This window comes from Heterocephalus glaber, unplaced genomic scaffold (assembly GCF_053883595.1).
Source record: "Heterocephalus glaber isolate CG9 unplaced genomic scaffold, H.glaber_assembly_v1.0 deba00001479, whole genome shotgun sequence".
Lineage (NCBI taxonomy): Eukaryota > Metazoa > Chordata > Mammalia > Rodentia > Bathyergidae > Heterocephalus > Heterocephalus glaber.
Genome location: NW_028258316.1, coordinates 18,270,972 through 18,295,856, shown reverse-complemented (window position 1 = coordinate 18,295,856; position 24,885 = coordinate 18,270,972). Strand labels below are relative to the sequence as shown.

At 40.2% G+C, this 24,885-nt stretch overlaps 2 protein-coding genes and 1 pseudogene across 21 annotated transcripts in view; 2 read left to right on the top strand and 1 right to left on the bottom strand.

Moving 5' to 3' along the window:
• The window catches only part of Trim32 (tripartite motif containing 32), a 78,265-nt gene extending 58,981 nt beyond the window's left edge, over positions 1 to 19,284 (top strand). For all 6 annotated transcript variants that reach the window (XR_015439767.1, XR_015439768.1, XR_015439769.1 and 3 more), the window contains one exon: positions 11,893 to 19,284. The gene's annotated coding sequence lies outside the window, so the exon portion shown is untranslated. The remainder of the gene's footprint in view (positions 1 to 11,892) is intronic.
• The window catches only part of Astn2 (astrotactin 2), a 908,742-nt gene that overhangs the window by 271,498 nt on the left and 612,359 nt on the right, over positions 1 to 24,885 (bottom strand). The window lies entirely within an intron of this gene.
• On the top strand, positions 9,131 to 9,309 carry LOC147826109 (U2 spliceosomal RNA; annotated as a pseudogene).

Here is a 24,885-nt window from a genome sequence, read left to right as displayed (position 1 = left end):
ACCAACTGTTCCTTATCCAGCTCCTACCAAAGTATTGGGTGCACAAAAGATGCTTAAAAATGTTTGTGGCATTGAACTTCTAGTAGATTGGACTGAAAATAAAAGAAAGGGATTTTTCTCAAAACTCCTAACATAAAGCAACTGATAAGAAAAAACTTCAAAGTCACATTTTAAGTATCCAGGTTGCATCAATTTATCTGTAACTCCACTCCTGATGATAGAAAGGGAGAGTATTTTTTTTTTAATGTTCACATTTAAAATCAAACCATGAACTGGACATTGGAATCAGAACACATCACCTAAAGACAGATGGTGCTGTGTGAAATTGTGGCTGGAGCCATATTTATGAAAGTTTCTTTTTCCCCTTTTGTCATTCCCATTCTCCCCAGGGCACCTTGGAAGTCTTTCCATATAGCCACCTCTAATGAGCTTTGCAAAATGAGAAATCTGCTGTAGTAGAGGGAAATCTAATAGCAATGCTTTCTTCATTCCGACCCCCTCCCTATTAGTCATTAGCAATGGAGAAAGAAAACACCTACAGGGAATAGAAAGGCAGCACTACTTGCACATGCTTTCTGCAACATTGTGGTAATGAGCAGCCCTGACCACGTCTCTCTCATATTCCTTCTTGATCATTTCCAACAGACATCAGTTGCAGCCAAATCCAGAACCTAGCTAATGTGAGGATTAGCCAGTTTGCTTCAGAACCAAGATGAAGTGTGCATAATAGTTAGGGGACAGTTGAAAATTATTTTAAAATACTCCTTAAGGCCAAGGGATATCAAGACTTTAAAAGGGCCGAGGAAAACAAAAATACAATTCATGAGCACAATTCTTGGTTTTTTCAAATTTGACATCAAATGTAATTGGATTTCATTTTGAAGACCCTATATCTAGTTTCTCGTTTTGCCAGCTACAAGTGATCCTGTCACATGTAATTCACATGATCATGTTGAGCCTCAGGTTTGCCTGCCCACACATACTGAAGGGATTTTGACTGTGTCTCTACTAAGTGTATAATCCTAAGCAAGTTTTTTAATTGCAGGAGCCTCAGTTACCTCACTTGTAAAATATGATAATAGTACTCACTTTTATAGGCTCAATTAGGAGGATTAAATGGGACAATAAATATAAACACTCTGTGCATATATTTGAGTGACTGGTGCTTACAATTATTATAGTTTTTTATTTCCTGATAAGAAGGACCAGGCTGATGGTCCTGTATCTGCCTCAAAAAACTTTAGACAAGTTCCTATACCTTGCTAAGCTTCAGGTTTCTCATTTGTAATAGGAACAAAATAACAGTATCAGTTTTGCTGAACTATTACGGAATAACAAGATAACCTGACACATCTGTATACTACATGAATGTTAAATGTTTATTATTATTATTTTACTAGGAATGTGGTTCATGTTTTAAAAAATAATGTGCACTAAGAAATTCCAAAGAATCAATAATAACAAAAATTTCTTGGAATTAATACATGATTATGGTAAAATTGCAGGATACAAATTCATATAAAAAGCCAACTGTTTTCCTGTGTCAGCAATGAACAGTTGGAATTTAAAATTAAAACTGTGATACTATTCACAGTAGCACAAAAATATAAAATAGTTGGGTATAAATCTAAAAATATACATATAAAATCTATTTGAGGAAACTCTGATGAAACAAATCAATAATCTCAATAAATGGAAAGACACTCCATGTTTAAGATCAATATTGTTAAAATGTCAGTTCTTCCTAATCTAGCCTAGAGATTCAATGTGATCTCTATCAAACCCCAGTACATTATTTTGTAGATGCAACAAAATCAGTATAAAGTTTAAATGAGGAGGCAAAGGAACCAGAATACCCAACAAAATACTGAAAAAGAATACAAAGTCAGAGGACCAATACTACCTAACTTTAAGACTTATTATAAAGCTAGGGTAATCAAGATAATGTGGTATGATGAAATAATAGAAAAATAGATCAGTGGAACAGAATAAAAAGCCCCAAAATAAACCTACATAAATCTAGTTAACTGATCTTTGACAAAGGAACACAGGGAATTCAATGAAGGAAGGATAGTTTCATAAATGGTGCTGTAACAATAGTATACTCATGTGCAAAAATAAAAAGCAAAAAAAAGAGAAAAAGAAGGCAGAGATGCTAGGTGTAGATGCTATACTTTTCACACAAATTAATTCAAAATTTTGATTGGCTTAAAAATTAAAAACAAAATTGATAAATTCCCATAAGATAATATGGGAGAATATCTTCATAGCCTGCAGTTTGGAGATGTGCTTTTAGATAGCATCATCCATATAAGAAAAAAATTGATAATATTAAAACTTCTGCTCTGAGAAAGACACTATTAAGACAAGACATACCACAGACTGGGAATATGCAAAACATATCCAGTAAAGGACTCCTACCCAAAATATCCAATGAATACTTAAAACTCAACAATAAAACAAATTACCCAACTTGAATGAACAAAGAAGCCAAACACATTTCATCAAAGAAAATTTACAGATGGAAAATAAGTATATGAATATACGCACAGCATCACATGTCATTCTGGAACTCCAAATTAAACAACAATGAAACACCATTACAGTACATGACTATTAGCACTGTTGAGATTCAAAACACTAACACCAAGTGCTGGCAAAAATGTGGAGAAATGGAAGAGTACTTTGTTGGTGATAAAGGACTGTGGTATAGACACTTTGGAAGATAGATTGACAGTGTCTTACAAGGCAAAACTGTCTTACTACACAGTTCAACAATTTTGTTCCTTAGTATTTACCCAAATGAGTAGAACATACACCCCCACAAAATCCTGCATATGGGACCTTATATTTGCCACACTTTGGAAGCCATCAACACGTCTTTCAATAGGTGACCAGAGAAACAAATGATGGTATATCAATAGAATGATATATTATTATTCATCAATCAGAAGAAATACAGAGGTCCAGTGGCACAATCAGTTAGTGTGTGGTACTTACGTTATCTAGCCATAAAAAGGCTTAAAGAAAATTCAAATGCCTATTTGCTAAGTAAAAAGAGCCTGTCTGAAAAGCCTCCATACTGTGTAATTGTTGTGGTTTGGACCAAGAATATCCCCCCAAAACTTCACAGGCTTATAGGCATGGCTTTTGGAAGGTGATTGAATCATAGGGACAATATTGCTAACTTGCTGTTGGGAGAGAGTATGGTCAGAAGAGTGGGGTCACTGGGGTGTGACCTGGAGGAGTATACTTCCAGTCCTGGCTCCTCCTTTCTTTCTCACTGCTTCCTGACCTCCATGACTTGAGTAGCTTTCCTGACAGACCATACAACTATGCCTTCCAGGCTTGGAGCTGGGCAACTATGGACAAAACACATGAACAAAAATAACCTTCTCCTTTAAGTTGTGGGTGTTGGGTATTGTGTCCCAGTAACAAAAAAAGTGACTAAGACAGTGACTCTAACTACATGAAACTCTGGAAAAGGCAAAGTTATAGAGAAGATAAGAGGATCAGTGGTTTTCAAGGGTTTGAGGAGAGGGACAGAGAAAAGGCAAGTGGGGCACAGGGTAATTTTAGAGCAGTAAAGGTGTTCTGTGTGATACTTTAATGGTAGGTATATGACATTAGGAATTTTTAAAAACTCTTAGAAATGTACAACACAAAGTCAAACTATGAACTTCACTTAATGTACTAATATTGGCTCCTCCATTGTAACAAATATGCCAAAATAAGATGTTAATAATAGGAGAAACTAGGGGTGGAGATCATATGAGATCTCTTTATTTTCTGCTCAACTTTTCTACAAACATAAAGCTGCTTTAAAAATAAAATAATAGTAATAATAATAATAACAACAACAACAACATGCAATCTATGGCTCTCTAGTCAATTTAAACCCCCTCTTACTTTTATAAATAAAGTTTTATTTTAACACAGCCACACCCATTTATTTTTGTATGCTTATTGCTGTTTTGGAATTTCAATGGCAGAGTCAAGTAGCTGGGATAAGGCTGACATAGCCCAGAAAGTTGAAAATGTTTACTGTCTGGCCCTTTACAGAAGAAGTTTACTAACCCCTGTTGTAGAATATAGACTTTAAATCTGAGGAGTGCATTTGGAAGCTGTTTAGTTCAATCACCTCATAAATGCTGGAATCCTTGCAACCCCATCATCCTGGGAAGCACTTTCCAGATAGTATGAACTTTGTTACATTAATCGACATTGGAAATCAACTTCTCTTCCTCTGCTATTGCTTTAACCCACCAAGCCCATACTTTGTGATCTAGAAATAAACATGTCACAGTGAAGCTAGAGCTTGTACCCATCCCTCTCAGCCTTCATTCTAAACTGCCTTTCTTGACCCAACTCTGCTTCTGAACCTCCTGGTTCTGACCTTACTCCTCATTCTTTGCCTCCAGGCCCTGTTTCTGACTCTTAATTTCCATGCATGATCTGAGCATCCAGCTCTTGCTTTTGCTCCTTTGACTTCATTTAAATTGGAAAGTATTGTGGTTGGCCAAATCATGAGCTTCAAAGATATCCAGGTCCTAATTTCTGGAATCTGTAAACGTCAGCTTATGTTCTGGGTTGAATTGTGCCCACCACCAAACAAACAAACATCTCATGGTTGCAGTCTTTATATTAACTCCCTCCTGACCCCAAGAACCTTAGAATGTAACTATATGTGGAGACAAGGTTTCAAAGAGGTAATTACATTGAAATGCGACCATAACATGGGTCCTAATCAAACCTGACTGATGTCCTTGTGAGAAGAGGACATTGTAAAACATAGACACCAGGAACATCCATGCATGGAGGACAGATCCAGTGATCACACAGCTAGAAATCAGCCACCTGAGAACCATAGAGAGATATTTGGGAAGAATACAAACCTACTGACACTTTGATCTTGGACTTCTAGCCCCCAGAATTGTAAGAAAATAAATTTCTTTTGTTTAACCTACCCAGTCTGTGGCATCTTATATGGTAGGCCCAGCTGACTGCTAATGTGTCTTATATGGCAAAAAGAACTTTGCAGTGGAACAATTCCTTAGTTTCACTTCTCCATGTACATTAAATTAAGGATTGCAAAGAGGGAGATTATCCTAAATGATTTGGGTAGGCCCTAAGTGCCCTTACATTTTGTGTTCATGTGGGAAGAAAGCAGATAGACATCGAAGTACAGAAGGACGGAAGGCAGTGTGAAGGTGGAGGGAGAGATTGGAGTGATGTGGTCAACAGCTGAGGAATGCCAGCGGCTGCAAGAGTCCAGGAAGGGATTTTCCCTGGGGTCTGGAGAAGAAAGCTATACTAGCAACTTCATGTTAACTCACTATGGCTCAGTTGCATTGCACTCTGCAGAACTGTGAGGAAATAAATGTGTGTTGTTTTAACCTCCAAGCTGGTGGTAATTTGTTATAGCAAGGATACAAAACTCATATGTGCACTTTCTCAGACGAATACCATTTTGACTTAGTTTGGTCAGCTCCTTTACAGCCTCTAGCTCTCAGGCAGGAGTCAGATGGCCACTTTACCACTGTCCTGTCTACTTGAGAGCAGTGCACTAATATAACTGCATTACTGGGAAGTCTGTGCAGCAAAAGCTTGGTTATCAGCCATGACAAAGTTTGAATCACTACCCTGAAAAGGATTAGTTAGTCTATGTGATATTGAGCATGTTACTTAGCCCATTGGAATTTCAATTTCCTAACAAATGGGCACCAGATGATAAACCTCCTAGCATTGTTGTGATGATTTTAAGTGAGTAAAATGAAGAACAAAATTTCTAGGGTAAAGTAGATTATTAAGAAATAGAAATGATTGCTATCAGTAGTTATTTTGGGCTGTGTGGTATTCTGAATCTGATTACCATTTCCTAAAGTCACTAAAGGAGTTTAGAAACCATGGTTAGGGGCTAATTTGATGTGCTAGTAGATGTGCCATCTACTTTCCTTGCATTCCATTGATTTCAGTCCTACTTTTTGTATTTAAGAGAGACTGAGTGGCATAACTTCATAGAAGCTATCAACTTCCCCAAGGTTACACAGCTAAGTGACAACTCTAATTAAAGTCCAGGCTTCCAATGGGCTGTCCATTATGCCACATGATGTCTCACCTGCTAGTCCTGTCTCTCCAAATCCCCTTCTTAACCATGAGTGCTCCCACCTACATCTCCTCCTGGTGAAATGGGTGAAGGTGTTTCCATGATGTCACTACCCTCTCCTTCCCTCCTTGGGGAACTCCTTTTCCGGGACAGCACCTAGAGAAGATACAGATGGGTGGACTCCAAGCAGGTGGTAGAAAGCCCCAAGGCACTGTGCTTTTGTACTGGAGAATGTGGCAATACACCCAATAGCCTTGCCTCTATCAGGAAACCAGCACTTACCCAGAGTGCCTCCCAGCTCTGTCAGCAATCCAGACCATATGGTTAATTAGCTAAGATTTGTGACCACATCTGTGATGCTATTTCTCTTTTTGGCATGTGTGAAGTTAATTACTGAAACCATGGGAAGCTGCTGGACCTCTGGGAGCATGGTGGGTATGGGGGGGCGCTCACAAAACACACCAGTGATTCAGGGGCTGAGATCATGGAGAAGTGGAGAGTAGAATGGAGAATCTGACCAGGTAAGGACGGGATCTTTCTGATTACTTGCATCATTGTGTGTGGGATACAGTATCACCAGGGCCCTCATTTGTGTACACTGGCAAGCATCCTTAAAAAAACATTCTACCTCCCTGGATGGTAGAATGGAAGATTCACTCTCTGATCACCTGCTGCTCTTCAAATTCTATCTTTGGTTATTTTACAAAGTATGTGCCTTCCTAACACATGCCATTGTGCCCCAGCACACAAGGACCTGTGACTTAGAAGGTGTTAGCCTAAAGAATAACACATGCTCCTGAGCCATCATTCCTTCATCTGTGGCATGGAGACTACAGGATTTATATCTCACCATTTTATTAACTATTAAATGAGTTAAAGTCTATGCAGCATCCATCATGGCCTCTGACATAACGATTGGTACTCAACACTAATTTGTTGAATGAAAAATGAACAAATGAACAAATGTGTGAATGAATATATAGCACAATCAAATATGAGTATCAGTACTGTAAAAAGCCTGAGATCAAAATTTAGATCAGTCCCTCTACTGTTCCTCAATTTCTTGATATGTAAATGAGCACAATAAATCCACCTAACTTACTGGGTTTCTTGAGGATTAAAGTAAAAAGTATAGAGAGTTTTAGAAGAATGGCTGGAATGTAGTCAGCATTGAGTAAATATTGCTGCTGTTGCTGTGCATAGGAATACAATGGAAGAACTTAGTTTGAGCAAGAGAGGGGCCCTGGCCCAAGGAGCAGCAGTCTGTAGTGTGTCCTGCATTACAATTCAGGGCTCCACTCTCAGTTCACACTGCTACTTTCTGAGCACTATGGACATGATGCCATGCTCAAAGAGTTCCAGGGCTCATAGCACAGACATGGGCCAGCTCTCAGGAGTCATGGTTATGGTACAAAAATATGAAGCTCCACTTTGGGAAACACCCTTTTCAAGATGCAAGGTCCAGGTGTGCTTTGGCTAATGTTGACAGGAGAGTCTTATCCATTTTGAGGGTCCTGAGGCTCCTGCATATGGTTTTTGTTGTTGTTGTTGTTGCTGTTAAATTCTTTTATGGGTACATTGTAGGTACACAACACAATTACATTTCTCATTGGGAATTGTACTTTTATATAATACATCTTGGTTCTTATTTTTTCCCCATTCCTAGCCCTCCCTTCACCCCCTCCACCTTTCCCTATTTACAAAGACTTTAATTCCATTTTTTCCATTTCTCAGCATTTTTTCCTTTCCCTTCTTTCCTTTCCCCTGCCCCTCCCACTACCCCTACCCCTTTGGACCTTTTCTTCCTATTTTACATTATCGATTATTCATTCTAACAATTGGTACATTTTAGGTATACAAGATAATGACATTCATCATTGGAAATTTGCACCTTTACATAGTCTCTCTTGGTTCTTATTTTTCACCCTTGCCCAGCCCTCCCTTCAACCCCTCCAGTCCTCCCTATTTACAAAGATTTTGTTCCTATTTTTCCATTTTCTCATATTAATCCCATTCCCTTCTATCCTTTCCCCTAGCCCTCCCACTTCCTTCCCCTTTGCCCCTTTTCTTCCTATTTCACATTACCTATTATACATTTTAGTCCTTATTTACACTTTCAGTTTCTCACACCAGAGCCGCATACGGTTTTGCAAATTGTGCCAAGGCTGAGAGAGCAGGCCGAGGCTGAAATGGCTTTTTTTTTCTGTGAGCCAAGCTCTGAGCCCATGCAAGAGTATGTCCCCTTTCTCTGATTCACATGCAGGTACTATACTGGCCTTTGAGAACTCTTGGGCCAGTGGGTAGCCTGAAGGCAGAAGAACATGAAGCTCTAGAACACAGGGCAGCTGTTTCATAAGAACAAGATCAGGGTCTGTCTTACTCATCTCTATAACCCTAGCGTCAGGCCCAGTGTCTGTCCTAGTGGATACCTAGGAAAATACATAACAGAATGAATGAACCATTGTATTCTTAATATCTGCCATAAACCCTGTCCTGTGGTGTGAGCTCAGTATGTGCTACATAAATATTGGAGAAGAACCTATGAATGAACAATGATTTGCTAGACCTATAGCCTTATGTAGTAAAACTAACTGATTTATTGAAAATTAACTCCATGTCAGGAATAGCATTTAGAGCTGTAGATGCATTACACCCTTAAATCTCATGTAGGAATTCAAGAATTGTTTGCAATTTACAAATGAGGGCAGGCCCTGAGGCTGCATAAAGCTAAAGGACTGTGTTCAAGCAGCTCTGAAGGAACAAGACTATTAGAACTTACATCTTGTTGCTTCTGTTCCCTTTGGACCCAGCATGCTCTTCTCTACTGGGTCTACTGGGTTGCTGAGTTACCAGAAGACCCACAGCTCCCTCTGTCTCCTATGATATCTCCCTTCACTTATATAGTGTGCTCTCCTTCATTCGCTTCCGGCCTCTGCTTACTTGTCATCTCTTTCAAGAAGGCTGCCATGGTCACCCGGTATAAAGCAAAATTTCACAATTCTTTACTTTGCTTTATTTTTCTCCATCACTTCTTGGCCTTTTGGCTAAGATCAAGTGTATTTTTCTCCACATCACTTACTACAGAGATATATGTTGATTTCCTCTTCCAGAAGAAGACAGGGATATGGGAAAGGCCACGAGGGCAAACTTCTTACCTGTCTTGTTAAATTGGTATTTTACCAATGCCCAGAATGGCACCTGGCACACAAAATTACTCAACACATATTTATGAAATGAGTGAGAAGATGATTGAATAACCTTGGGTCAGGAATTTAAATGTTTGCTTGATGTCTAATACTCTCTTTCTTGTGTAAGAGCTGGTCAGAAAAGTTACAGATCTGAGCCTTCTCTGGACATGTGGGGGAGGGTCATGAAGACAGGCTTAAGAACTCACCAAACAGAAGATACTGTTACTGCTGAACACCTCTGCACACACTCTGTTGCCACAGATCTTTTACCGTGTCCAGTATAAAAGCCCCCTTTGCCCCCAATGGGAAGCACAGCCTGACCTCAAGGGCTCAGCTTTTGCCAGTCCAGGTCAAAAGCCTCTGCTCAGACAAATCAGCCCAGGGTGGTGTTAGAACTGTTTCTGATCAAGGAAGGAACGGGAATCTTTTCTGGCACTAACACCTTATGGCCACATAACATTGGGTGAGTCACTTGCACAAAACCTAAGTAATGAAAAATGTAATCATAGAGGACACTTGCTAGAACTAAACAGGCTAATAATTTTGAAGGCACTTGGGGAAATATAAAACTTAACTCCCACGTAAGGCCCTAATCTTTGGAGGTAAAAGCCAGGCTGAGGAGTTCAGAGCCTGTTTAAAGTTAGGAGCCTTGGGAGGATTTTAAGGGAGGAAGAAGCATACTAAGAAAGAGTTTTAAGGAAGCAAGTGAGTTGTGTGATCAGACAGGCTAGGCCTTCTGTCTTCCTTTTTTTCCCCTTCTACATTGTGCCTGTAGTAGGGGAGGGGAGAGAGATAGAGTCTGCAAGGTAGGGAATCCCACTTCCATGACAGGCACACAGCGTGGGGGTGGCACAGAACAGGCCTGGGTGACAGGCACCACTTGTGCCACCCTGATTAGCAGGGAAAATGCAAATCTGTACTTCCTTCCCTGCTGCAGCTAACAAGATAATGAATATTTTCATCAGCTGCAGAGAATACAAACATCTGTAGGAACACCAAACCTACTCTCAGGGGTAGGGGAGGAGGGGAGCATGGGGAGGTGGGGAAGTGTAGCTTCCCAGCACTTTTAAGGAACAGGAGATGTGCTGAGATGCTGGAAGGGTGGCTGGGAGCTGGAAGCTCTGGCTGGAGCCTCCCATGCGTGGTGAAATAGGGAATACATAACTGTCCATTACCCCCCACGCCCACTGCCATTCATGGCTGGCACGCTGCCCTGAATAGACTGTGTTAATCACTCATCGATCTGTCCACCTGCACCTGCATCTATCCCTGCTCACTCACTTATCAAGGCACCAGACATTTGCTGAATCCTTTTGTGTGCCAAGCATGAACTAAGGTCCTAAGTGTATTCAGGTAAATAGGACATCCCTGGTCTATCCTCCTGTTTTCAAGAAGTTCATTCATTCATACATTGAATTATTAAATGAATGTTCATTAAGTACCTACAGTGTGATAGACACTCACATTCAAATCGAGGGGACAAATAGTTGACCTGTCCTACTATTAAAGGAGGAGTCTGAAATAGAGCAGAGAAGAGTGGACCACCAAACTGTTCTGGGAAAGAGGTGTTCAAATAAGACTCTGGGAGGAGATGCCAGACCTCTGATATCCATCTTGGATTAATTGGAGCACTTTAGGCAGAGAAAGTGAACAGCATGAGAAAAGTCAGAGATTCATGTAGAATTCAAGGGAACTCATAGTGCTACAAGCAACTGTGAAGACATGTATAATGGCAGGCAAAGCCTGAACCAGGAGCAGTTATAGGAGATGCTTGAAAGATTGGTGTGAGCCCAGTAATATGGAGCCTCATTCACTACACTAAAGACTTTATTCTAGACACAATGAAGAGACACCAAAATGTTCTGAGCAAAGCAGTAACCTGATCAAACCTGCATTTTAGAAAAATCACTGTGGTGGATAGATATGTTGGCATATGCCCATAATCCCAGCACTAGGAGGCTGATAGGGATTGCACTATCCCAGCACTCGGAGGGATTGGGAGTTGAAGCCCTGCTTGGGCTACATAGCAAGATCCTGCAGAAAGAGAGAGAGGAAGGGAAAAGTAGAGAGAGGGAGAGAGGAGGAGAGAGAGAGGAAGAAAGGGAGAGAGAAAGAAGAAAGAGAAAGAAAAGAAAAAGAAAGAAAGAAAGAAAGAAAGAAAAGAAAGAAAGAAAGAAAAGAAAAAGAATAAAGGAGGAAATCATGCTATTGGCATGGAGAGTGAACTGTAATGGGCTGGGAATAAAGGTGAATAAGAGAGTGGTGGAGGATTCTAGTTCAGGGCTTCCAGGCCTTCATACAAGACTCCAGAAGGCTCAGAGGAAAGAATCTGAGTCCTGGAAGGCACCTGCAGATATGGACATACAGCTGTGCCATTTAACAAGCTCTGTGAGTTTGCAGTGAAACTTAGCTCCCAAAGAGTCAGGTGCTACTAATAATGCCTCCTTCATGGAGTTTTATTGAAGAAAAAATGAGATAATGTGTGTCAGAATGACCTACAAGGTCTAAGGTGCTGTAGATATATTAGTTACCACTGATTTAATTATAGCAATAATAGTGGGTCTAATCATTACTTCATTCTGTTTTTCATTCCCATAGCTGCTATCCAGAAGCAGAAAATGGTACAGAATTGGAGCCTTGAGGCCCTGGCACTAACTGTGAGCTTGGGAAGTACACTGAATCTCTGTGCTTCAGTTTCTGCCCCTCTGAAAGGGGAAAATATTCTTGTCTACCTGTTACGCAGGATCACAGGAGGGCAAATCTGAAGACTGACATTGAAATTCTGTGAGGAACATGTCTTCAGCAACTGGAAGAGGGAAGCACTTGTGAACGCAAATCCATCGATTACTATACTCTCCATAAGCTCCATGTTTTATATTAGGGCTTGGCAAACTACTCTCTGCAGGGCAAATCCTGCCCTACACCTGTTTTTCTATAGACTATGGGCTGACAAAGTTTTTCTAGATTCCGAAATGGTTATGAAAACTCAGAAGACAAAAAATACGATGTGAAAATTATAGAGATTCAAAAGTTAATATCTATAAATAAAGAATTTTTGGAACACACCCACAACACACTAAATGGATGAGTAGGGGGATGGATTCATTTACATATTGTTCATGGCTGCAATCCTACTGCAACAGCAAAATTGTTAACTATTTACAGCAAAACTCTTATGGCTGCAAAGCTCAAAACATTTACTATGTGGCTCTTTGTAGAAAACTTTTGCTGATCCTCCCACCGCTTTAAATATATTGATTGTTGATTATTGTAAACCTATAAGTTGGGAATTTTTTGCTCCCTATTCTACAGATTATGAAACTAAGGCTCAGAGAAATTGGGTTGGTTGCCAAAGTGATGCAGAATGATAATTAGTTCAGGGGTGCACCGAAGAGGAGCAGAGCCATGTGGGCAACTGCAGCACCACACCAGCGCCCCCCACCCTGGGCCTCCTGGTTGCACCTGTACCTAGAACCATACCCCAGAGGCACAGGGGGTCATAAAGGCCATTGCCCTGGGCTGCAGAAGTGAACAACAGAAAGAGGGCCTCTCTGAGGCTCCTTGATGAAAACTGAAGCCCACTGGAAAACTGAAGAGAATCTCTGCAATAAAGGCACACCAGACCACCATACTAGGTAAGTTGGAGGGATCATCACCTCCCATCAGAACCTGGACTATCTTCAGGGGAAGGGGCAGCTGGAACTTCCAGTAGATCCTGGCAGAGTTCAATACTACAGGAGGTCAGGGATCTCACCTTGGGCCTTGCAGCCAGAAATCAGCCTGAATCTCAGGGGTCTGCTGCTGGCTTGCTGAGACTCATTGACTTATATCTGCACACTGCTGCCCACGTTGTCTATTGTGACAGTAGAGGGCATACTCTGAAGGAGGCCCTTCATTTTTATTTTTATTTTCAAAATTATTTTTTCTCTTATTTTTAATTTTTAATTTTTAGTTACTTTTACCAGGCTTTTCAATTTTTTTCTTTCTTCTTTTTCTTTTTTCTTTCTTTTTCTCTTTCTCTCACTCTCTTGCTCTCCCACATTGTTCTTCATCTCCCTTTTTGTTCCCGTTCCTGCCCAAATTCAGATTTCTTCATGTTCTTTTCTTCTCTCTTTTTCTTATCCTGATTGTCATTACTTTCAAAGGAAAGCAACTACAGTTTCTAGCTTCCCTATTGCTGATAGGTTGTTCTGTTCTCATCTTTGTTCTTTCATTCTGTCTTTTCCTCTCATCTTCAACAGTTCCCTAGAGTTTGTGTGATCTTCCTGTGTCCCCTGGCCTCACTTCTAACCTTGCCCTACCCTTCTACCTATCTATCCCTCCCTCCCCAACTTCTTTGAAGCCCCTATCCCGAAGGGTAAAGTTGCTATATTGAAGAGTTTATTCACTATAAACATATTTTGGACTGGTGCTTGATTTTGATTTAATTCACATGGTTAAAGGTGATAGATTAAGAACTACCACAAATTGTCATTTTCTAAGCTGTACTTTATACTATTGTTATTGCTAATTGTATCACTTGGGCTAAGGCACTGTGATTGATCTAATCAGTTATCCTTCTGGTATAATGAAAATGAGATTGCCCCAGAGCCATTAGAGACTCAAAACCTTAAGACCAGCTATATCTGGAAGACACCTCTGAGAAGCAATCATTCCATAAGGATTGTAAATACAAGGAACAAAGATACCTACAAAAAGTAATATCGAAGTATCAATATGGGAACTAAACCAATGACAGTACCAACAACAAAAATAGAAATGAGAAGACATTTAAGCAAGGCACAATCGCAGACTTCCAGCTCACCAAGGGCAAACTCTGGGGGAAACAAGGTGGAAAAGTCTGATAATCAACCACCTGGACACCCTGAACTGATAACACAGGAAGTAACAAAACAGATGAATGAGGCTCTAGAAAAATTCAAAACAGAAATAATTTCCCAGATAACTACAGTGATGGTGAGCAGAATGAAAGACATGATTAGAGACTCTAGAACAGAAACAGATAAAAAAAATAGATGAGTTCAGGACCATGATGGAAGCCATGAATGCCCAGCATAGGAAAGAAATGGAATCCATGAAACAGAGTCAAACAGATATCCAGGAGATTAAAAACTATTGAAAGTATACACAGCAGACTGAGCCAGTCTGAAGACAGAATATCAGATATAAGACAGGGTGGTGGTCAGTGACCATGAAAAAAGAGATCTCTTAAAACTAGTAAGGAATCATGAGAAATCAATCCAACAGCTCCTAGATGAGGCAAAGAAGAATAATATAAGACTCATAGGAATCCACAAAAAAGCAGGAGAAAGTACATATGACATAAAAAAAAACTGTTCACAGAATTAATGACAGAAAACTTCCCAAACAGAGCAAAAGAATTTGATGTACAGATAAGTGAGGCATACAGGATTCCAACTAGCCATGATCAAAAAAATCTATAGCTAGACATATAATAATCAAGATCCCAGAAACACAACAGAAGAACAAAATACTACAAGCAGTTAGAGAAAAGAAACAAATCATATGCAAAGGAAAGCCCATAAGAATCACAGCAGACTTTTCACTACAAACCCTCAAATCAAGGAGAGCCTGGGGTGAGGTATTTCAAGCCCTAAAAGAAAACAACCCCCAACCTACACTGATATATGCTGCAAAACTCTACTTCAAAACTGATGGGGAAATATGATACTTCCATGACAAAGAACACCTGAAAAACTTCATGAATACCAGACCAGCACTCCAAACAATTCTAAAAAATATCCTAGAAAAAGGCAAAGAAGGTCACAACTCCATGAGGCCCAACAGAGCAAATCTATAAGGCAAGGCAAGAAATTAAAAGGAGAGGGAGAAAAAATATAAAAGAGCCAACAACAGGAAAATAATATGACATTAATAAGTTAGTACATATCAGTTATAACCATCAATGTTAACGGCCTCAACTCACCAATCAAAAGAAACAGACTGGCAGAATGGATTAAGAAGAAAAATCCAACAATATGCTGTATACAAGAAATGCACCTAGTTCAAAAAGAAACTCACAGACTGAAAGTAAAGGGATGGAAAACAATTTTCCACGGGACAGGAACCCAGAAAAAAGCAGGAGTAGCTATCTTATTTACAAAGTAATTTTCAAACCAAAACTAATTAAGAGAGTCAAAGAAGGTCACTATATCCTTGTAAAGGGAACAATCCAAGAGATGACAATCATAAATATATATGCACCAAATACTAATGCCCACAACTATACAAAACAGATATTAAGGGACATGAAAAACCAAATAAGCACTAATACAATTGTAGTGGGGGACCTCAATACTCCACTGTCACAAATAGACAGATCATCTAGACAAAAAAATCAACAACAAAATATTAGAACTGAACCAAGGTTTTGAACAAATGGACTTAACAGATGTCTACAGAGTGTTCCGCCCCCACAAAATCAGAATATACATTCTTTTCAGCTGCACATGGGTCATTCTGTAAAGTAGACCACATACTCATTCATAGAACATGATTAAGTAAATGGAAAGGAACTGAAGTTAGCCCGTGTATATTATCAGACCATAGGTCAACTAAACTGGAGATCAATAGCACAAGAAACCACAAGAACTTCACAAACACATGGAAATTGAATAACACTCTCCTGAACAACCAATGGGTCACAGAGGAAATTAAAGAAAAAACTACAGAGTTTTTGCAATTAAATGATAATGTCAGTACAACATACAGGAATCTATGGGACACAATGAAAGCAGTTCTACAAGGGAAATTCATAGCAGTGAATGCACACACTAGGAAAACTGAACAAGCTCAAATAAACAACCTAATGCTGAATCTTAAACTCCTAGAAAAAGAAGAGCAAGACAAACCCAAAGCTCATACAAGGGAGGAAATTATAAAGATCAGAGCAGAAATCAATGCAATTGAGACTAAGAGAATGATACAAAAAATCAATGAATCAGAGTTGGGTTTTTGAAAAAATAAATAAAATCGATAAACCCTTAGCCAACCTTATCAAAAAAAGGAAAGAAAAGCCTCAAATCCATGCAATTAGGAATGAAAAAAGGTAAAATCACAACAGATCCAGCAGAAATCCAGAGGATCATCAAAACCTACTTCAAGAACCTGTACTCCAATATAATGGAAAACACAGAAAAAATGGACAGATTTCTAGATACATATGAATTACCAAAGTTGAACAAAGAAGATATTAAAATTCTAAACACCCCAACGACAATCAGTGAAATTGAAAACATAATTAAAAATTTACCAACCAAGAAAAACCCAGGTCCTGATGGCTTCACTGCTGAATTCTACTAGACATTTAGAGAACTATTGCCACTACTCTTTAAATTTTTCAGTGAAATTGAAAGGGAAGCAATACTTCCAAATTCATTCCTGGAAACAAGTGTTACTTGATTCCAAAACCAGGGAAAGACCCAACCAAAAAGAGAACTACAGGCCAATCTCCTTAATGAACATAGATGCAAAAATCCTCAATAATATACTGGCAAACAGAATACAGAGGGTCACCAAGAAGATTGTACACCTTGACCAAGTTGGATTTATCCCAGGGATGCAAAGATGGTTCAACATACGTAAATCAATAAATGTAATGTACTATACTAACAGAGTCAAGGACAAAAACCATATGATCATCTCAATAGATGCAGAAGAAGCATTTGATAAAATTCAACACCCATTCATGATAAAAAAAAAAACCTGCAGAAAATTGGAATAGAGGGTCTTTATCTCACCTTGATAAAGGCTATCTATAAAAACCAACAGCCAACATCATACTAAATGGTCAAAAACTGAAAACCTTCATGCTATAATCAGGAACAAGACAAGGATGTCCACTATCACCACTCCTGTTCAATATAGTTTTGGAAACATTGGCCACAGCAATTAAACAAGAAAGAAATAAAAGGAATAAAGACAGGAAAGGAAGAAGTTAAACTGTCATTATTTGCTGATGATATGATACTCTACAAAGAAGACCCAAAAAACGCCGCCAAAAGACTTCTAGACATAATTGACAGATACAGTAGAGGAGCTGGATACAAGATAAACAATTAAAATTCAGTAGCCTTCTTGTACACAAATAACAGTCTCACTGAGAGAGAAATTAGGGAAACAATCCCTTTCACAATAGCATCCAAAAAAATGAAATATCTAGGAATCAATCTAATGAAGAAAGCAAAAGATCTCTACATTGAGAAGTACAACACTCAGAAAAAAGAGACTGAAGAGGAAATGGAAAGAAAATGAAGAAAATGGAAAAACATCCCCTCTTCCTGGGTAGGAAGAACCAATGTAGTGAAAATGGACATACTTCCAAAGCTGCTATATAGATTCAATGCAATCCCAATTGAAATCCCAACAGTATATTTCATAGATCTAGAGAAAACAATCCAAAAATTCATTTGGAACCAGAAGAGACCAAGAATAGCAAAAGCAATTCTAGGCAACAGAGATATGGCAGGGGGTATCACAACCCCCAAGTTGAAATTATACTACAAAGCCACTGTAATATAAACATCATGGTACTGGCAAAGAAACAGACCTGAGGATAAGTGGAATAGACTAGAACATACAGAAACAACTCCAGATATGCTCAGCTACCTCATCTTTGATAAAGGAGCCAACCGTCCTCACTGGAGGAAAGAGAGTCTTTTTAATAAATGGTGTTGGAAAAACTGGATTTCAGCTTGCCAAAGATTAAAACTAGACCCCTATCTTTTACCATGCACAAAACTAAAATCAAAGTGGATTAAAGATCTAAATATTAAAACAGAAACACTAAACTTGCTGGAAGATAAGTTAGGTAGAACTCTTGAAGACATTGGCATAGGAAAAAACTTTATGAACAAATCCTCAGTAGCATGGGAACTAACACAAAGAATCAACAATTGAGATTTCATCTTATTAAAAAGTTTCTGCACTGTGAGAGAAACCACCAACAGAGCTAAGAGACAACCTACAATGTGGGAAAAAATTTTTACCAGCTGTTCTCAGACAAAGGTCTACTATCTAGACTATATAAAGAACTCAAAAAAATCAGACACCCCAAATATAAAAACCCAATTCAAAAATGGGGATCTGAAATGAACAGACATTTCTCAGACAAAGAAGTAAAAGCAGCAAATAAACATATGAAAAAATGTTCAACATCACTGGTCATTCGAGAGATACAGATGAAAACAACACAGATTCCACCTCACTCCAGTAAGAATGGCTGCTATCAAGAAATCAACCAATAACAAATGCTGGTGAGGTTGTGGGGAGAAAGGAACCCTTCTTCATTGTTGGTGGGAGTGCAAACTGGTACAACCACTGTGGAAATCAATATGGAGATACCTCATACAAATATGATTAGAAGTCCCATTTGACCCAGCTATTCCTCTGCTGGGTATCTTCCTAAAAGAATTAAAAGAATCGTACCACAGCGATATATACTCATCCATGTTTATAGCGGCACAGTTTGTAACAGCTAAAACTTGGAAACAGCCCAAATGCCCATCAACTGAAGATTGGATAAAGAAGATGTGGTTTTTCTATAAAATGGAGTATACTCAGCCGTAAAGAATGAGAAACTAGAGACATTTATAGCTAAGTGGATGCACATTGAGGCCATACTCTTAAGTGAAATAAATAGGACACACATGTAAATACCAAATAGTTTCTCTGGTGTGAAAAACTAAAAGTGTAAATAAGGATCAAAATAATTGATATTGTGAAATAGGAAGAAAATGTCTAAAGGACTAGGGGAATTGGGAGGGGTAGGGGAAAGAAAAGAAGGGAAAAGAAAAAATATGAGAAAGTGAAAAAATGGAAACAAAGTCTTTGTAAATAGGGAAGGGTGGAGGGGGTGAAGGGAGGGCAGAGGAATGGGGAAAATATAAGAACCAAGATACATCATGTAAAGTACAAGATCCCAATGATGAATGGAACTGTATTGTATACCTAAAATGTACTAATAAACTTAATTTAAAAAAAAGAAAAGAAAATTACTTCAACTCTATGGTTACCTTGTTTTCAAATTGTGTTCTCTTTTTATTTCACTCTGATGGTCCTGGGTCAGTACTCTTCCTTCACTGAGGACACCACATGGTCACGGGATCAGTAGCTGTCTCCTCCTCCTCACTGTAAACTAGGTGAGCACAGAGACTGAGCCCGTGTCGTTCCCCCCGGCTCCACAGTGTCTAACATGGTGCTTGGCATACAGTACATGCTTCATAAGTAATTGTTGCTGACTTGGATACACACAGCTGGAGGTAGCCATTTTGTTCTATCACAGTTCTCCACAGCTTATCAGCCATAAATTTGTAAGATATACTGCTTTTCCTTTCAGAAATGAGTGTAAATCTGTCCCCAGGCACAGCGATTTGGAAACATTAGCATACCTTCTGTTCATGCAGCCGCACAGGGCCTCTAAAGGCCATCTGCAAATGGCCAGGATTTCTTCTCCAGGCAAATGTCACCCAGACTTGAGCAAACCAGCAAGAGACTGTCCACCGAGAGTGGAGTGAGTGCTGAAGGAAACATAGCCTGTGTTTATTTGGGGAGGTGGAGTCAGATGCATCTGGATTTTTATCCCAACTCCAACCATGATTGGGCATGCAACCCAGCTCAAGATCCTTCACTTCTCTGTTTTAGTTTCCTTACAGGTAAAGTTGGGTCCAGCTATCAGGATTATGGAGAGGAGTGAATAGGATAATAGGTGGAGGAAGAGCCTTTCCACATTTGGCCTATTGTAGAGACTCAGTGGGCTCCACTAGAGTTCCCTTTTCTACCACAGGCAAAGAATCAGAGGAAGCCCTAGGGAGTAGCAGGCTCCTCTGATGAGGATAAGGGAGAAAAACAACCAGATAACTACAGCACCAGGTGGGTAGGAGAGCTGCAGAGGCCCAAAGGAAGGGAAACTAGAATGTAAATTTTACTGAGGATCCCTTGGGGGCTAGATGTTGGACTGGGCACAACGCTAAGAAAATTTCTGGGTCTTTCTATCATTCCTATTACATAAGACATCTTCTGTTACTTCTTAGATAAGAATGCTGATGGGCGAGACTATGTGTCTGGGTCCATGTTAGTGGAGGGGGTGGCAAAAGTGAAGCTCCTTCCAGATCCCCCTCCAGGCTTGGTCCAGCTGCTGGATGTGTGCTTAGCCCCCCACAGGGGCTGCTTCGCTGCAGACAGCAAGGTCCTGTTTCCCGCCTGGTGCAAGCCACTCCCATAACCAGCCTGGGGGTAAAGACCTAGAGATCTGGGCCCAAGCAAGGCCAATGCTGAAGGATAGGTTCGGCCCAGAGCTCCCCAGCGGTGGGTGGAGGATGTCTTTGAACTTTCAGGCCAGCTCACCTTGTCCCCACTTGCACTTCTCCCCTCTGCCTTCCAGTGTTACTCTCAAAGCCACTTGGCAATAAGCATCCTGCTTGTTCAAGTCAGATTTTGCACCCTGAACAAACCCAACTGGCTATGATAGTCTCAAAGTGAGAGAGCTAACATTTAAGCCACATCTACTGAGTGCTCAATTTTAACATCTATCTATGGATAACTTTCTAACTAGCAAAAGATATACATTCCTTTCTGCAAATATTTTGTTATTTTTCAGTAATCGTCTTCTCACCTTTTTGGGAATGGTGACACCTCAGCATTTTATCTGCTTCTGTTATTTTAATTGGAAGTCAAGGTGCTTTATACATATTTTGAAATAATAACAGGTAAATGCCTGTGCCCATCTGATCCTCCATTCTTCTGAAAGGCCCTCGCCATTCTTTGTATCTGTGTGTGCCCCCACACTCAGCCCCACTCCTCCCAACTTTTGTCTCCCTTTTTTCCCCCTCATTTAATTCTGAATCAGCTCTCTTTATGTTTGAGAGACTCTGTGTGAAATGCTGATGCCTCTACATGATGCCTGCTAATGACAAATTTGAGGACTGAACCAGCATGGGTCTGAATTAGGGTAATTCAGCCCAAGAGGGTTCCTCCTGAGCAGAGGCCAAGTTCTACCTGACAGCATCTTCTGAGGTGGCAGAGCAGCCTAATGAACCTTTTTATGCAGAGAAAGCCACCCTGTCCCCCTTCCCCACACTCGTCCACTAGGCACTCTGCAGCTGAACTTATAGAAAGCTCCCAGCCTCTGAGTCCAGACTAGCCAAGGTCCTGAGGCTCTCCAAAGCCCTCTCCCCACAAAACTGTTTGCAGTTAAATGAGGACCCTAGACAACACCAGCTGCCTCCCCTCTGGCTTGCTTAGGACCTTTGTTAAGCCACTACATCAGAGACTGGAGAGTATATACCGGTTTGACCTTTCTTCAGGCTCTGTGTATTGGGTATCCACATGTAAATGTGCACACCTCTCAGATTTTTCCTCAGCAATCAGATACGCACAGCTGTATTTACAAGGATGCTTCCCACAACATAGTTTATGATAGTGAAAAGCTGCAAATAATCTAATCTAAATATCTGTCAATGGGGAATTGATTAAATGAATTATAAGTCTAGATAATGAAATTCTGTGCAAGCATTAAAAACATACAGCTGAACTTTAAAAATTAGAGGAGGAAGATCTCTACGGGACACTGTGAAATGAAAACAGACTACCATATGCTGTGCTGTGCCTCCTTTTGTAAATTCTTCCATATACAGTATAATATGTGATTCAGTCACAGGTGGACATTTAGAAGGAAGTTTGCATAAAATATGAAGAGGGTCACCAGGAGATAAAATTTCAAGTGACTTTTAATCTATTATTTTTTGAACTGTTATTGGATTTTCTACAGAAATATGTATTGACTACAGGTAGTGGTGGAGGGGATAAAGGGTGTGTGGTCTTGGCCATATAACTTCCCTTTCAATCCATTAGTCAAAAGGGAGCTAATAGTACCTGTTGATTGAGGCTAGTAAATATTAAATAAAATATATCTAAGATGCTCAAAATATAACCTAAGATTTGGCTAGCCTCAATCAGTGGTCACTGGTAATAGCTGTCATAGAAATGCAAAGACCATGTGGGATCCTAAACAAAGAGCCAAGAGCTCTGACAAAGAGATGACAGTCCAACTGGACAAACTTCATTCCTTCTATGATTACAGGCATACACTGATCCAAATGCACACGCGCACACATTCATGGTTACATAAAGACAAACACAGACATACACGCACACTCACATAACCTCACACTCTCATGCTCACATACCCTTAAATACACAGTTACACATATACAAATACACACACACACTCACATACACTTAGAATCATGAGCCACGCAATCTACCCAACATAAACATACATTCATATTCATATATGCTTAGGCAGATCCAGACACACACATCCAGACAAGCTCTCTCTCACACACACACACACCCCTAAAATCACACACACAGTGGTGCACATGGATTAGAGATGGAGAGGAACAAGCCTGCAGAACTGACCCTAGGACAAACCACCCCTACCGCTGCCTACCAATTCACTCAACCCCAAGTCTCCTGTGCAGAGAAACCAGCCGCTCTGTGATGGCTTCCAGAGCTCATCTCCTTGTGAGAAGCGGGAGGGGAGGAGAGGAGAGGAGAAGAGAGGGTGATTGTTCCAGTTTAATTAAGTCTGACGCCCAGAGACAGGCTTGGAGGATGTACTGTAAGACACATTCTGCTGAACTTGGAACCCTGTTCGCCAGGCATACGCGGACCTGACAAAACATTTCAAAGCAGAGGAGAACATTAGGAACAGAGGGAGCTGACAGCTCCTAATAGCACAGTAACAAGGAGACACTAATAATGCCTGTGCCTGTGAGCTGAGCAGCTCTAGAGACTAAAAGAGACTTGGGATTTCAAAAGCATGTTGGAAATGCATGGGCTTTGCTTGTGGTGCCTTCTGTCCCCTGATGTACCACAAGACAGGGACAGCAACTCTTGGGGAATTGTGTGTAGAACTCCCTTCTGAAAGCTGGTGTTCCTGCATCACCGAGAGCCCTCTGTAGTTAAAGTGATGTAGCAGCACAATGGAGTCATGTAAATCTCTGTGGAAGGAAAAGAGGGAGAGAGGGAGGGAAGGAGGGAGGATGGAAAGGAGGAAAGAAGAAAGAATGATAGAAAGAATAAAGGAGGGAGGGAGGAAAAGGAGAAGGAAAATCCTTCATTCCCTAACTGCATATCTACAATAAAAAGGAACACATTGCCCACATAAATGAGCTACGCAACTGTTGATATTTTGAGCTCTCTTTTCAAGGCAAAAGTTATTAAACACTTACTTTGTGACAAACCCTACACACTGCAAATCAAAATCAAATAAAGCAAAGCAGAAAAACAAACAAAGACCCTGTCTGTCTTCAGGCACTTAGCAGTTTAGCAGAGGAGTCAGACAAGTAAAAAGACAATTAGAATATATTGTAAAAACTTTCCGGATCCAGTGTTCTTCCCTCTACTTCCCAGTGAAAGTCTTCCTCGAAAGAGTTTACCCCACTGATGCCAACTTCTCACCTTTCCTTGTCACTGAACCGTTTCCAATCAGTGTTTCCTCACGTCTGTTCCACACATCCCTCTTTACCACCGTTACTGATGACTTTCAGTTTGCCAAGCCCACCAGTCTCTACCCTCTTCCTAGAGGTCCTGCACGCGACACAAGTGACAGAACTGCCCTCGGGAAGCTTGTTTTCCCAGAGTCTCCACAACCTCCACCCTCTGGGGTTCCTCTCACCTTACTGGCACCCCTCCTTCAAGCACTTGGCTGCCTGTTTTTCTTGTCCCACCTCCAAATAATCTGTCTGGGCTCTTTTTAACATCTATCCGAAACAATCGCTATGTTCTGAATATTTGTGTCCCCCTAAAACTTCTAGGTTGAAACTCTAACCCTCAAAGTGAGGTGATTTTAAAAGGAGGTGGGGCCTTAGGAGGTTATGAATCTTTTCATCAATAGGATCAATGCCCTTATAAGAGAGACCCAAGTGAGATTCCTTCGTCCCTCCCACCATGTAAGGACGCAGCTACAAGATGTCCCTTGCGAGTCAGAAAGTGGACTCTCACCCCACAGAATCTGCATTGATCTTGGATTTCCCAGGCCTCAGAACAATAACAAACAATGTCTGTGCTTTATAACTACCTAGTTTATGACATTTTATGGCATTTAAAATTGTATCTATATTCTAATGACTCAAATAGATAAGTTTGAGATTTAACTGAGAGGTATATTTTCCCTTCAAGTAGAGTTATTCTGGCCAATTGGATCCTTTGTCTTTTTCTCTGAAGAGACCCTCAGGCTGGGTATACAGATTTGGAGAACAGTATGCATGGAATGCTGTGGGAGTTTGTAGCCCAGAAGAGTATATACAGAGAAAAAACAAGAGTATTGAGCAGAACATCCCAAGTAGTCTGTAAGGTAACTTAAAAGGCAAGAAGAAAAACAAGAATGTGTTGTGCGCAGAACTCAGAGAAGTTTTCAAGACAGAGTGAACAATGGTGCAAAAGAGAAGAGCTGGGATGGAGTGAAAAGTATGTGCTGGATATAACTGTGAACAGGCGCACTTTTGGCCTTGGGAGAGGCAGTATCTGTGGGTGATGGGTGTAGAAGCCAGACTGTGGTGGGTGGAG